We start from the raw sequence: 15,152 nt of genomic DNA on the forward strand, positions 1-15,152 counted from the left end.
AATTGGACAATTAATTTCCTTCCATCGGAATCTGTGCTGGAAGTGTTCCATCTGACCAGTTCATCTAAATCTAAGAATTTAACATGCAACAAAGTCCATGTACTACTCATGATGCATAAATTCTTGGTGTGAAGTGTTCGTGTGCTCCTACATTAGATAATAGTTTAATTAATTATTTAGCTATAAATAGAAAAAATAAATAGAAAAATAACGTGAAAAAAATTCTTGTGCTAGAAATCATTCTTCTAACAGCCAACTCGTGTGGTGTCTGCTGACTGAACAGGTCTCCTGGGAAACAAAAGAGAGATATCAGAATGACTTCCAAAACAATCCAACGTAAATAAAAATTTGGGGGTATCTGCCCCTACAAATCAAATCAGCTGTAGTAAAGACTGAGCATTCTAACAAGGCACAGTATCAAAAAATGAAAAAAGTATGCCAGTGTTCCAGGAACAGGAGTTCAAGGAAAGAGAAAAGCTATGTTTTAAAATCCTGCCAAGAAAGCTTTGGTGTAGTAGTTAAGGCAGCAGGCTAGAAACCAGGAGACTGTGAATTCTAGTCCCATTTTAAGCACAAAGCCAGTTAGGTGATTTTTGAACTGGTCACTCTCTTAGCCTTAGTAATAAGGAAGCAATGGAAAAAACTACTTCTGAAATTTTGCCAAGAAAACTGTAGGAACTAGCCCAGGCAATCATCAGGAGTCAACACTGGCTGAAAGGTACTCACACCCACACCCACATACACACACACATCCAGGCACAAGAAAAAGGGAGGGAGGGAGGGAGGGAGGGGGAGGGAGAGAAACATTATAGTAGACTTTTTTTTTAAGTAGCACAATTTTATAAACTTCAGGAAAAAATTTTTTCTGATAAATATATTTATGATTAAATGAGGTTTTTTTCTGTGTTTTAGATTATAAGTAAACAGCAATCAGTACCACCAAAATGATGATCTTGGCCTGCCCACTAGTAAAATTGGTATCAAGATAGATATTCTGCCTCATTTGGGACTACCTAAACTTTGTAGCTCACTCCAATGATTTGGGTTGTGTTCTGTTCTGTTTTTTAAGATAAACTTCACTCGTGCTATTTTCACTGTTTGTCATGTAAGTCTTCTTCATGAGCACCGTGCTATTAAAAACTATTGCTTATCCTTCTACTAGGCTGTTGGCTGCTTTTATAGTGAAACAGCAGGTTGTTTTACAGATAAATTTCAACATTCCTGTTTGTGAATGCTTTGACTACAGTTTATTTAATTTTCTTCCTCTTAAAACTGTATTTTTATAAATTTTATAATTTTATTTCTGTGGACAGAGACAGTGCTACTTAACAATGTGTGAGGATGTATTGGTCGGTACAGAGCTCACCTCAACACAGAATTTATTCTTTGTCAGTGTTGGGCTCATTTTCATATCCTACTTGCTGCAGCCTAAAGATATTTTACTAATCAGAAGTTCCGTATATCTATCAGCTAGGATTTCTTATGTGCGCTCTCTCTCTCTCTCTCTCTCTCTCTCTCTCTCTCTCTCTCTCTCTCTCTCTCTCTCTCTCTCTCTCTCTCTCTCTCTCTCTTACATACATGTGGAATTGTGGAAAGGGGAGAAAAGAGACCTTTTGTCTAACCAACATTAATTCATAGAGGAGCCCATCTTCACAGGGGAGAAAGAGAGAAAGCTCCAGAGTATTATAACACTAAAAGTGCTATAATTTAGGATTCTCTGTTTTGCCTTTAAAATTTTATCTTCTAATCATTTAGGCAGCAGGCAAACAGTCTTCTAAAATGATTTCATAGATCCTGCCACCAAGAGGTCATCCAGATTAATCAAGAGATGGAGAGTCCCATCAGAAGAGACCCACAGTAAAATGTAGGGTCCATTAATCAATGATACAAATTAGAGATTGAATTCCTATCCACTGTATGTTCAGGAAAGCAGTAGTGATGCTCCTGCCAGTAGGTGACATGGGTGGGAGGGGTAAGCCCATCGTGGAAGCCTTCAATTGCTGTCCTGAAACTATCCTGAATCATATTGCAGAGTAGGTTAGGGTTATAACATTGCCCAGTCTCATTCCTGAAAGTGTGTTAAAGGTTGGCTGTAGGGCAGTGCAGTTGCTCTCATACCAGGAACTGGACCAAAGCACATGGAAACTAATCAAGGACAGAACCAACTTAGAATTAAAGAGAAATTTACTGACTGAACAATTAATCAGTAGAACAACTTGCCTGCAGAAGTTGTGGGTGCTCCATCAGTCTGAAACATTATAAGATTTGCTACTTGAGCATGGGGCTGGACTAGAAGACCTCCTAGGTCAGTGGTGGCGAACCTATAGCACGGGTGCCAGAGATGGCACTCAGAGCCCTCTCTGTGGGCACACGCACCGTTGCCCCAGTCCTAGGCCTTCAGCTGGGTTTTATAAAACCTTTTCGCTTTAGGCCTCTGCCGTCGTATGCAAAAAAAACCCGTTCAATCAATCAATTTCAACTTCTCGCGAAAAAAAAGATCTTGCAAAGTTGGAATTGATTGATTGAACTTTTTAGTCCCACCCAGTCTGCCGTTACCACTGCAGCCATGCCCACCCAATGGGCCACGCCTACCCAATTGGCCACACCCAGTCAATGGGCCACATCCAGCTGATGGGCCACACCCACCCGGCACTCGACAATGCATAAGTAGTTTTTGGGTTGCAGTTTGGTCACTCAGTCTCTAAAAGGTTCACCATCACTGTCCTAGGTCCCTTCCAACTCTGTTATTCTGTTATTCTTACATTATATAGCTAGAAGGAAGAATCTAGAAGGTTAAGCATGTATACAGTAGGCCTCTTTCATTCATTTGAATTAAAACATTCCTAAAATTGTCCTGAATGGAGGTCTGTTTGTGCATATACAGAATGGCTAATTCAGTATTCCATGGTTAAATCAGCAATGGTCTAGTTTGATGTGTTAACCATACACAGCCATTTAAACCAGCCCTTAAATGTTCCATTCTGTATTTATTTTTATACATTTTGTTCTGCTTGTTATTGTATTTCTTTCAAATGTGCTTTTTCATGAGCAACTGGGCTTCCTTTTTTTCTCTTTGAAGACATTTCATTTGTCATCCAAGAAGCTTCTTCAACTCTGACTGGATGGTGGGGAATGGAAGGATTTATAGTCCTTGCAGACAGCTGTCAGGGTCACCTGAGTAGTGCAAATGGTTGTGGAACCTTCAAAATTGAACAGCCCTCTCTCAACAGAGGGGGAGGGATACGATATCATCTATCTTCAGTCACAAAACAGTCCTTTGAACAGTTCCAAGAAGGCTCCATAACCATTTGCACTACTCAGGTGACCCTGATGACACAGATAAGCCTCCAACTGGCATCAATGACTCTCTACAAGAATGCAAATGACCAGCTGTCTGCAAGGAGTATACATCCTTCCATTCCCCACCATCCAGTCAGAGCTGAAGAAGCTTCTTGGATGAGAAATGAAACGCCTTCAAAGAGAAAAAAAGACAGTCCAGTTGCCTCATGAAAAAGCACTTTTGGGTTTCCTAGAAATAACATATAGTATTAGCATTAATAGTAGAACAGAATTGCAAACAAAACTGCCCGTGATGTATGCCACATTAGAAATCAAATTAATTGAAATATTACAGCATTTATTAATGAGGCTTGTCCCAACTATTGTTACTTACCGTAAATGCCGGCGTATAAGACGACTTCCGCGAGCGCTGAAATCGGCGCCAAAGACGGGGGTCGTCTTATACGCCGAGTCGTCTTACACGCCGGAAATACTGGTAGTTTCCGGCGTATAAGACGACATTCTAGGAATGCGGCCCGGCTATAAAGACGGGTCGTCTTATATGCCGGGTCGCCTAATACGCCGGCATATACAGTAAATAACAATTCTCAGCATTTCACACTAAGGCTGTACAATTTCCAGTTACTATGTTCTTGGGAAAACAAACAAGACATGAAGCTGTGTCCAGCAAAATGGCAATTAGATCAAAAACTCATATTAAAACTTGAACATCTTCAGCAGCCCCACCAGAGTTTTCAAAAGATTTCTGTAAATGAATTCTGAAGGAAAGATCATTTCTTGTTCTTGTATTTGGAAACAACACGTCTTTAAAACATTTAGGAATGCCGCTATTAGACATTTGTGGTTTTCCTCATCTGATAATACTCAGATGTATTGCAGTCACAAGTTCCAAATTATCCAGACAACAGAGCTTGTAATTTCCATGCTGCCTGGGATCATCGGGGTCAGTTTGGAGGCTGAAGGCTACGGAACAGAATCATTTTTATATAATTGTTAGATATACTAAGACTAAATTATTTGCTACAGTCTCACACAGTTTTATTTCAGACATCCAATAATTCAGTTTTTCCTTAACATTTTTTGCTGGTTCAGACATAATTATAAACTGTAGCTATGGCTTGTACCTTCTCCCCTAGCTTGTGCCAGTGGGGACATTAGAAGTATTTACATCCAATTTTATATCAATCAGAACTTGGAAATATCTGACTGTTTCCAGAATCTGGTGAATTAGGTGGCATACAAATCGTAAAAAAATAATAATAAATAGAACTTAACTTTTGGAATTAAGTAAACCTGGAATTTTGATTAAATGCTAACGTATTTGCAAAATCCATAATTTAAAAAATGAATTCTGGGTGACTTCTGGTTTACAAATAAAAATTTTTGATTTCATACACCTCCACACACCAGGGGAAAGGAGAATGTGTATAGCCTAAATATTCAACTATACTTTAATGTTATGTCTGAACCAGACAATGATGAGGGGGGAAAAAAATCCAGTTTCCTTTTCTTCAGTGTTGAAATATCATGAAATGTTTAGATGTAGTGTATTAAAAATTGCTAGTCACTATCCAAAGCACCAAGCATTAAGTATTATTATTACTTTCACAGATTTTGTTGTATTCTATGGAATCCAATTTTTCATGTAAAAATGGAGTTTGGGGGCCTCCTGTTTGAAAAGGTAACATTTCTTCTGTAGTTAAATGTATCCTAGCATTAAGTGCAGTTAGCTTTGTAGACTAATGCCTAGTATTTTTTAAGTTGTAGGTAGCATTTTGTATTTTTTCTGTGTGCCAACCTTCTGTAGACTACAGTGTAGATTGCATATTTCAGATTCGTAATAATGCCATGTTGATTGCTGGATTTCAAAATAGAACATAAAATATGAATCTTCATTTAATTCCTGAATCTAATAGGCCTTATAGGAGTTCAAAAAACAAAGTTCACTCCAGTTTCTTGTTTTTCTTGTGTGTATTTATTCACACTTACGGTTTGAAATGGGGAAGTCATCTTAGCCAAAAACAAGGATTAAAAGTTTTACAAATTTATTACAATATAAACCCCCCTCACCCCTTCCCCCCTCCCCCACTTCCCAGAGCTGATTACAGGGTAACAAATAAACAAACATAATCTAACTAACATAAACCAACTATACTATCAATCAAAACCATAACACACTTTAACTCCTTCTCAAAACAAATATTAACAAATTAAAACAAAAATAATAATATGATTAAAACTATTAATAATTATCTAAAATCTACTCAAAAGCAAGATAATACTTTTCAGTTTCATATTTCTTTTGAATATAATCAATCCATCTTCTCCAAACCATAATGTATCTTTCTTGTGAATGGTCTTTCAAGTAGGCGGAGATTTTCGCCATTTCTGCTAAATTAGACACCTTATCCATTCTTCCAAAGTAGGCAGTGAGTTTTTCTTCCACTATTGCCCCATCAATAATCTTGCAGCTGTTATAAAATTAAACATCAAATTGATTTCTTTAACATCAAAATCTACAATAATACCCAACAAAAATAATTGCGGAGTAAACTTTATATTTCTCTTTAAAATCTTTTGAATATTCCACCAAATCTTAATCCAAAAGGCTTTAATATCTCTACAGGTCCACCAGATATGAAAATAAGTTGCATCTAAATTTCCACATCTCCAACATTTGGGCTGTAAATTCGGATACATGCAAAACAACTTTTGGGGATCCAAAGCCAAAAACAAGGATTATGTATGAACTTGTTACATTTCATATCAATATTACTAAACTCAGGGAAACTGAGAACTGTAAAAGCATGTGTCTCTTCTACTGTGTACTTTCTCATATTGAAAGTGAGATGGGTAGCATATAAATTTAATACATAAGTAAATAAATATGAAACAACCAAACATATAACACTTGGTGACTAAATAATCAGCATCAGGTGCATGATGTCTTTGAGATATCTTGGCTACCATGGATATTTATGGAGAATTTGTTTAATGCCTCTGGGAACATTGAAATGCAGGTCACATTTTTATATTTTGGTATGGAAGGGCCATTTTGCTCTAGTGATTAAAGCACCAGACTTTAAAAAAAAAATCAGCTGGGTGACCTTGGGCTAATTACTCTCTCTCAGCCCTAGGAAGGAGTCAGTGGCAAACTACTTCTGAAAAATTTTGCCAAGAAAACTGCAGGGATTTGTCCAAGTAGACTCTGAAAATATGATGCGATTGAATGGAAGAAAACAAAAATAGAAGGGATGACCAGGCAGTTTTTTTTTTTAATGCGGTAGATTGTTGGCATTGAAACTTGGTAAAAATGTTTTAGGTGCAATGAGAGTTGCTTGTTAAAGAACACATGTCTCTATAAATAAAATGTATGGCATACTGATAAAGGCTTATCCTTGCTATCATTTATGGATATGTATTTACATCGGCAGAAATATATAATTTCCATCATAATTCCACTTCTCACAAAAAGGAGAGATTTTTTTAAAAGGCATTCAAAACATGCTCCTTCCCTGCAAAGTGAAGGATTATTTCCGTTTCATCCATAGCATGGCTATCTTTAGGCCTTAGTGTCATTCTCCATCTGAGAGCACCTGATATAAAGAGGTAGATGAGTTAAATTACAAAATAAAATGTAGTATGGACATAAGGCTTGCATAATATATGTTGCAAAGAGAAAATGATCATCTTGCTTTCTTAATGTGAAAGTCATTGGGTTGGGAAAACAGTTTGAGCCAGTTGATCCTGAGGAAGGTCCTTGCACAGGTTCCTTGTGGCTGTGAGCTTGGCTTCATTATTTGGTTGAGTGAGAGACATTATTTGTGTGTGTGGGGGGGGGGGAGGAGGACTTAGTCTGGTAAAGGCCCACAAAGAACTGAATATAAAGTAAGAGCTGAGGGTTTGTGAGAATAAATAGAAAAAAATATCATAAGTGTTGGATTAGTTTCCATTTCAAAATTGCCCCCAAATTAAAACTGTGTAAAGGGTTGTGGGAAAATTTCTGTATTAATTCCCTTGTTGCTTTTTATTTTACAGCAGTGAACTCATAATTAAAGAACTATTCTATTGGCAATTATCAGTTGAAATACTATGTACATATGATTTGCCAGGTTATATTGGCATCCAATGTGTTTGTAATCAAGATTACAGTTATTCTGAAAATATTTAGCACATGGGTATATTAAATAAGAATACTTTATTCAGTCCCTGTAGTGCAATTAGTTTGTGCTATGAATGTTCTCCATCCATTGACAGATAGATTGATTTTAACATCCAGTTTCTAATTGCACACTTGTTTGGAATGGCCTCAAAATTTCCAGCTGGTTTTACATGATTTCAGTTAGCCAGGAACATCACTATCAATGTTAATACTCTGATTTGGATTCTTCTAACTTTTTGAAGGGGGCTCAGCGGTTAGGAGGCCGAGCTTGCCAGCTGGAAAGCTGACAGCCCGGGTTCAAGACCCGAGCACTGTGCAACAGGGCAAGCTCCCGTTCTTGCCCCAGCTCCTGCCCTCCTAACAGTTCAAAAGCATGAAAATGGGGGCAGATAAAATAGTTCCACTGCGATGGGAAGATAATGGCGTTCAGTGTTTCTCTGCACACTCTGCACTGTGGTGGGATGTTATGCTGGCCACATGACCCCAAAACGTGTTTGGACAACACTGGCTCCTTCGGCTAAGTAACAGAGATGAGCACTGCCCCCTAAAGTAGAACACAACTGGATAAGGGAAACCTTTACTTATCTTTTTAAAACTACAGGTAGTCCTCAACTTACAACAGTTCATTTAGTGAACTGTTCAAAGTTGCAACATCACTGAAAAAAGTGATTTATGACCATTTTTCACACTTACAACCATTACAGCATCCCCGATCGTCATTACAGCATTCCCCATGGTCATGTGATCAAAATTCAGCTGCTTGGCAACTCGTTCATACTTATGACGGTTGCAGTCTTCCGGGGTCATTTGATCATCTTTTTCAACCTCCTGACAAGCAAAGTCAGTGAGGAATCCAGATTCACTTAACAACCGTGTTACTAATTTAACAAGTGCAGTGATTCACTTAACAGCTGTGGCAAAAAATGTCATAAAATGGGGCAAAACTCACTTAACATTTGTTAAGTTGTCTCACTTAGCAACAGATTTTTGGGCTCAATTATGGTTGTAAGTCAAGGACTACCTTTATTGCTCAGTTCTTGGCTGAACTCTTACTTGAGTGTTTAGCTATCCACAGTTATTAAAATCTTCTCAGGTACAGCTTCTTTCCAGCTGTTCTTTCACCGATGTTAAGAAACAGATGGAGCAACTGAAAAAGAAGCCATGTGAAATATCAACTCCTAGAGATTTTGGAGTCACATTTCAAACATTTGTAAGATAAGTGAATGTGGACTTTTGAGGTTGTGAAGACAGGATAGAGTAAAAGTTCTAAGAAAGGCAGGATGCATAGGGAGAACTGAAGATTTCCTGATGTGAAAAAGCTACCTTGTCAATGAACTCTTCATTAGGCTAGCAAGTTATTTTAGATATCTTACATGGATTATTAAGGAGAGCTAGTTGAAGTCAATGGGTTTAAAATCTTTCTTTTAGCATTTAGATACCACTTCTTCTACCCTTTGTTATAGCACGATGTACGTGATAAAAGAAAGGTTTTAAAGTAAAAATACTGGTGTTTAATGAGAAGCACAGGGAGCAGTCAGTGTTTTCTTTCTAGAAACATTTCTTGCTCTTTCAAATACATCTCCCAAGTATCAACATAACATAATTTCTAGAAAAGAATATCAATAAACAGCCCATTAAAACTAACACTTCAAAAATGTTCAAGACACCGTTAACAGGTCAAAGGATGTGATCACAAATATAAATCCAGAAATGGAAGATCACATTCTGGGATCTTTGTTAAGGAAGGCATGCTGTATATGCCGGTGATATTGTATATGTCTTAAATTCCATCCAACCAATTTTGTTCTACAAACAGGATTAAAACAGATTAAAATGAACTTGGCCTTCCCAAGTGACAATATGATATAGCCTGTATTATGTACAGAAGGGGAGCTTTGTTCATGTGTGAATTTTAATATCTGCCTGTGTACCTGAAGAGATTACCAATCTCTGAAGGTCAAGTTGGAGACTGCTAATGTAAGGCAACCCTTTCCTTTTGCAAAGGCAAAGGTGTCCACAGAATCTAGCATTTCATCCAAATAACAAAAGCAGCATTGCAATGCCAACTCTGCCCCTTTCGTGCGATGACACACGTATAAAAGGGTCAGAGTTTCCCTTTTATTTCATACATTCATATCTCTCTATATGTAAGTACTATACTGTAGATAATACAACAGGATGGTAGGTTCCAGTTGGTAGTCAGGAACACAATTGGATACAATAGTTGAATTAAACATCTAAGGCAGTGGGTGGGCTTCTCTTTACTGGATATGTTTAAATAGGGACCAAGTAGCCATCTTTCAAAGATGCTTTAGTTCAGATCTCTGTACTGGGCAGGTAATTTTGCCCATTGGCTTAAAAATTTCTTTCTATCCTACGATGCTAGGAAAGCTCTTAATTAGAAAATCTTTCTGAAAGGAATTGAATGCTCCAGCTCCAAGGTGTCCTTCAATTGTTTTGAAATAGAGCATCAACACATTTGGCCATAAAACTATGTATCTGATATTCCAAAAATATCTGGAAAGCACAAGGCTGGGTATCCCTGATGCAGCCAAAACAAATATAATATATAATGTAATCAAAACAAATGTAGTGCATTCTCTGTTTGATAATTTATTAGGTATAATATCTAGGATGGTCTTTATGTTTCCAAATTATTTATTAGCTGGCTTAGGAGCAGGAAGAAAATGTGCTGAATGTTAGGCATTCAGCAGCTAAGCTGTGGCCTCCAGTGCAGAGCTTGCTCAGAGATATTGTGGTTGAAAAGGCAATAACAAAAAGGGAGGTTGGGAGACAATCAACATTAGCAGCATAGTACATGAGCATGAGTCATGTACATAGGAAGCCAGAAATGAGATCGAAAGAAAAATGTTCTTTTTATGTAGGTATTTGGTACTTGCTAAAAAATTAGTTTTATCATCTGTTTTTAAGTAATTTAAGTGTCTAATTTTGGTTCCCTTTTTGTGACTATTTTAGTGTGATGATGCTTTTATTATGAGTTGATGTTTGATTGTTTGGTTGTATGGTAGTTCTTGACACTGATTAGGTTGTGCTTTGTGCAGAAAGTCAGGTTACAAATGTTTTAAATAATAAAAACCAAAATTTAAAGAGGTGTTGGCTTGGCAGAAAACTCTCTCTTTCTCGACCAGAGGCATAATCTGATAGGAAGGATGTAAGATCTGTGAAGACTAGCTTTAGAAGGTGAGCGCAGTGCAGTGTAAACTGGGGGCTGAAACTTCCTAGAGTAAATGAGTAACAATTCATTTCCAGGAATTAAAAGAAAAAAAAAAACCCACCAGTCAAATCTCTAAAACCACTTGCCATCTACTTCCAACCACTGACCACAGCAAGGAAAATAATCCAAACAATGAATAGCCTGCATTGGAGAGAGCACCCACCATACAATCAATCTTGTGACACTTCCCAGATTAGCAATTCTTAGTAGTTTTTCTGAATGCCAACAGGATTGGTGCTGATCCCCTTCAGGTGGAGCACTATTCCAGAGAGAAGGCAAGCTTAATTACATCATGGTTAATCATGGCACATAAGTTTGTCAAGGATAAAGCCAAGGGAAACTTCATGGGTCACTTGAAGAAAAACAAAATTTCTGCCTTAAGGTATCTCTGTGTAAAGAAAGGATGTGCAAATGAATTTAAATGGGTTTCATTTTGTCCATGTCACTATTTTTCACATAGATTCCATTTTGCGATGTTTTTTTTTAAATGTAGAAAACCTGTATTTACTATTGTTTGCAGCTTTCAGCAGTTGACCCACTTTTCTATGTAGGCTTTTTATGCAAATCATTCTACCAACTTTATACTTCTTTGTGTGAATATTTGAATGGCAAGAGCACACATTCCAAGCCTCCAGTCAAAATTGGTTGTTGGTGTTATCATTTTTGTGCTATCACACTCCTAGTGAAATCCATGCTGGATTCTTTTCCTTCTCTAACCTTGACAAAGCTTTTTTTCTTCCTCATCCATAGCCTTTCTTTGGCTTCTTCCTTTAGTTGCCCAACATACACGGAGACAGGGCAATATTGACAAAAAGAAAACATGGTTTTCCGTTTTTTGTTGCTGAGAACAATCAGTGTGGGGGGGAGGGAGACCTGTGTCTGCTGATGGTCTCTATCATTCTATAAAATCCTTTGATGATCAGAAGCTTGAAAACCATTTCACTAATGTAAATAGCTGTGTCAGTTTGGGTTTTGTAATGCCTTTTCCTCTGTTTTGCTTTCTTTAATAGCTGGTGCTATCCACTTCTAATTTGATTGCTTTGTACATGGCTAATCCAAGTGGGTCATTTTGATTTGTAGGCTTGTTGTCCCAAATTATGTCATTGGAGTTTGGCAATAATTCCTGTTCTGCATCCAGATCTTCATAGGCATTTCCAGGCTTTTTGGAGGGAGGGAGGAATGTGATGAATGTGTGAAGAGAAACATCCCTAATTTTTGAAAAAAGACTCAGTACAACTTCAATTTTGCATAGATGGTTAGGGAGCTTTTCATGCAATCTGTTTTTAAATGGCTACTGTAACAATGAAAAAGGCAAATTTTTCAAGTCTGCTAGCTCTCAATCACCAGGAAAAAAAAGAAGTGAAAAGGCAAGAGTTATAAATGCATAAAGCATAAACTGTACATTGGGGTGTAAGAAAATTTAAACGGAGGGAGGATTCACTTTCATAGAAATTGGGGGAGGGCACTAAGCCATCACCAACAGCAGGCAAGAAGGTCACTGCTGCTGCTTCTCATTTGCCCATAGATCTTCTCACTATCCTCTCATGAGAAACTGGTGTATGTTATAGGGTTGAAAGGCAAAGCAAGTGGAGGAAAAGCAATAGAAAGCAAAGGAAAAGCAATAGAAATGCAAAGAGAGGAAGATAATTCTTTTAGAGGGTGAGAGATTCACATTCTTCCATGGTCCCTTAAGAAATATGGGTGAGGAGAGATGGGCAGCCTTTTTCAGCATAATATTTAACGGCATTTATTTTATGAATTAAGGTACAATTGAACTAGAGGAATTAAGTTTTCTTTCTTTTAAAAGAACTCATATCATCATCTTCTTCATTTCAACCAAGGTCCCAATATTTATGAAAAGCTCAAGCTGTAATTTTGCTTTGCTCAAGGAAAGACACCTGAAAGACTCCTGTTCTGCTTTTTGTCATTGCATAATCTACATCCTCCCGAACTCAAAGTTGTGAAAAGGATCCAATTACAGTTTAGCAAGTTATGCAGTCTTTGAATGCCTTCCAAGGTTTGTTGGCATTTCCACTGTAGCTCAGCAGCTGGTACCATCTTTCATATCAAATTCTATGCATTCAATCAGAAGATATTTCAGCATTAAACCATTGACGTGATAAAATGGCAAGGACAACAATTATAGGGCTTCAATTTCCCTTGAAACTGACTACTTATTTGTACTGTGCATGAGTAGTAACTTTCAATAGCTATCTTTTCCAGAGCAAATGTTTTTTTAAAAAAAATCTTTCAAGAAACTAGCATAAAGCATAATTACCATAATATATGGCTGATCCTATAAAGGGCTCGGATGTTCATCTCCTTTTGAAAAAGTGGTAAACTGAATTTGAAGATTCTAAATACCTAAATCAAACTCTTATGTTCTATTTCTTTGATTTGTTTGCACGATTTCCCAGCTGCTAGAGCTTAAATAATATTGAGCAATGAATTCATCAAGCTATTAACACAATGGTGTTCTATAAGACACTTAATTAGAATCCCCTTCTTTGTTTATTAGACATAATTTACCATGAAAACCATGAAGAAATTTAGCAGAATCTGCAGCTCTTGCAATATATTTCTGCTTTGCTAGCAAGAATGCAAGAATACATGCAATACATATATAATATACTAAAACTCTCCTATTTCATTGGGCTTAACATCGATAATAACTGTTGATAATAATAACATTGCTACCTAACTGTAATTGATAAGACGCTGGATGTTTGCTGTGTAATGATAGAAATACCTTTCTGGATTTGAAATGACTTCAATTTCTGCTCTTCCCCCCTCTTCCTCCTCAGGAATCTTTCAGAGCAGGGGTCCCCAACCTCTGTCCGTGGACTGGTACTTGGCTGCGGCATGCCTACAATCAGTCTGCACAAACAAGCAGGCAGCACACAAAACCACACATTCTCCAGTCCGTGGAAAAACCTTTCTCCATGGAACCGGTCCCTGGTGCCCAAAAGGTTGGGGACCTCTGATTCAGAGAATGTATCCACCTTTAAATACCTGATTGATCTATCTTATTTTTTTAAACAATGAACTGGCATGAATAACTCTAATTAAATTAGAGAAATGAATGCAATTCATCAGAGTCTAACCCTTTAAGGATTTGAGATTGTGGATTATGAAGTTCTGGTTCTTCTTCTCTCTAGTTTCCTCCTCCACCTCCTCCTTTTCTTCTTCCTCTTTATTATTTGCCATGAATGTGAGGTCCATTCTTAGCAACTATGTAGATTCTGTTTGTGACAATCTGTCCCTAACCATTTCTTTAGTTCTTCCAATTTTTTTTTCACAATATCTGAAAGCAATAATAACACGCGTGACATTGTACAGTATATGTAGTCCTCGACTTGCAATCACAATTGAGCCTATTTTTTTTTGTTGCTAAGCAAAACAGTTAACTGAGGTTGGACCCATTTGATGACCCATTTGATGACCTTTCTTACCACAGTTTGTTAAGTAAATCACTGCAGGTTCAGTGAATCTGATCTGGCTTCCCCATTGACTTTGCTTGTCAAAAGGATTCAAAAGATGAACACATAACTCTGGGACACTGCGACCGTCATAAATATATGCTAATTGACAAGGGTCTGAATTTTGACCAGAGAGAGTTGCTGCAATGGTCATTAGTATGAAAAATGGTCATAAGTTACTTTTTTTCAATGCTGTTGTAAATTCAAATGATCACTAAACAAATAGTTGTAAGTCAAGGACCCCCTGTATAACAATGTACACAGAGTACTGGACTGAACCAACCATTTATTTGTTTGTTTATGTATTAGACTTCTAGAACTGCCTATCTCATGCATTATAGTGCTGAGCTACTTACAAATAACAATTAAAAAACCACCAAAGCAGCACTTTCCCAATCACATTTACTGGGCTCCACCTTCACTTAACCCCAACCAGCTAGAATTTGAAGGATTCTGGAAGGCAAGGAGGCTAGGGGCCTGCCAGATCTCAGAGTGAAAGGTCTCCATATTTTGATAGCCTCTCTAGTTTTTGTCCCAGACAGATGAAACATAAACATATAAACTGTTTGAAGCAATTATCCAGATGAAATCTAATTCTGGATTAAAATATTTAATATTTGGCAATAAGACCAAATGAATGAAGGTGAGAAAGATCCTACTGGATCAGATCAAAACAGGACATGAACACAGTTGTACCATCCTACTTGCACTATCCGGCAACTGTGGTTTTTCTTTTTCCTTGTAACACATTAAAATGATTCTGTCTGGGCATACATACCCCCTTTTATTGTTTTCTTCTATTTTAACTGTGTAAGCATCCCAGAGAAATTTTAGTTAAGTAGCCATCTAAATCTAATACAATAAATATTAAATGTAAAAACTAATATTTAACTATTACAACAGTAAAGGATGCTACCGCTAATATTAAACCTCCATAATCACAATATGGTTAAATAACCATCATCATAATATTTAA

The 15,152-nt window shown here is 37.2% G+C and overlaps 1 protein-coding gene across 1 annotated transcript in view; it reads left to right on the plus strand.

The window, feature by feature from the left end:
* The window catches only part of DLGAP2 (DLG associated protein 2), a 358,902-nt gene that overhangs the window by 253,146 nt on the left and 90,604 nt on the right, over positions 1-15,152 (plus strand). The gene's annotated exons all lie outside the window — the stretch shown is intronic.

Source organism: Crotalus tigris, unplaced genomic scaffold, assembly GCF_016545835.1.
Source record: "Crotalus tigris isolate CLP2741 ecotype Arizona unplaced genomic scaffold, ASM1654583v1 scf7180000024117.2648584, whole genome shotgun sequence".
Lineage (NCBI taxonomy): Eukaryota > Metazoa > Chordata > Lepidosauria > Squamata > Viperidae > Crotalus > Crotalus tigris.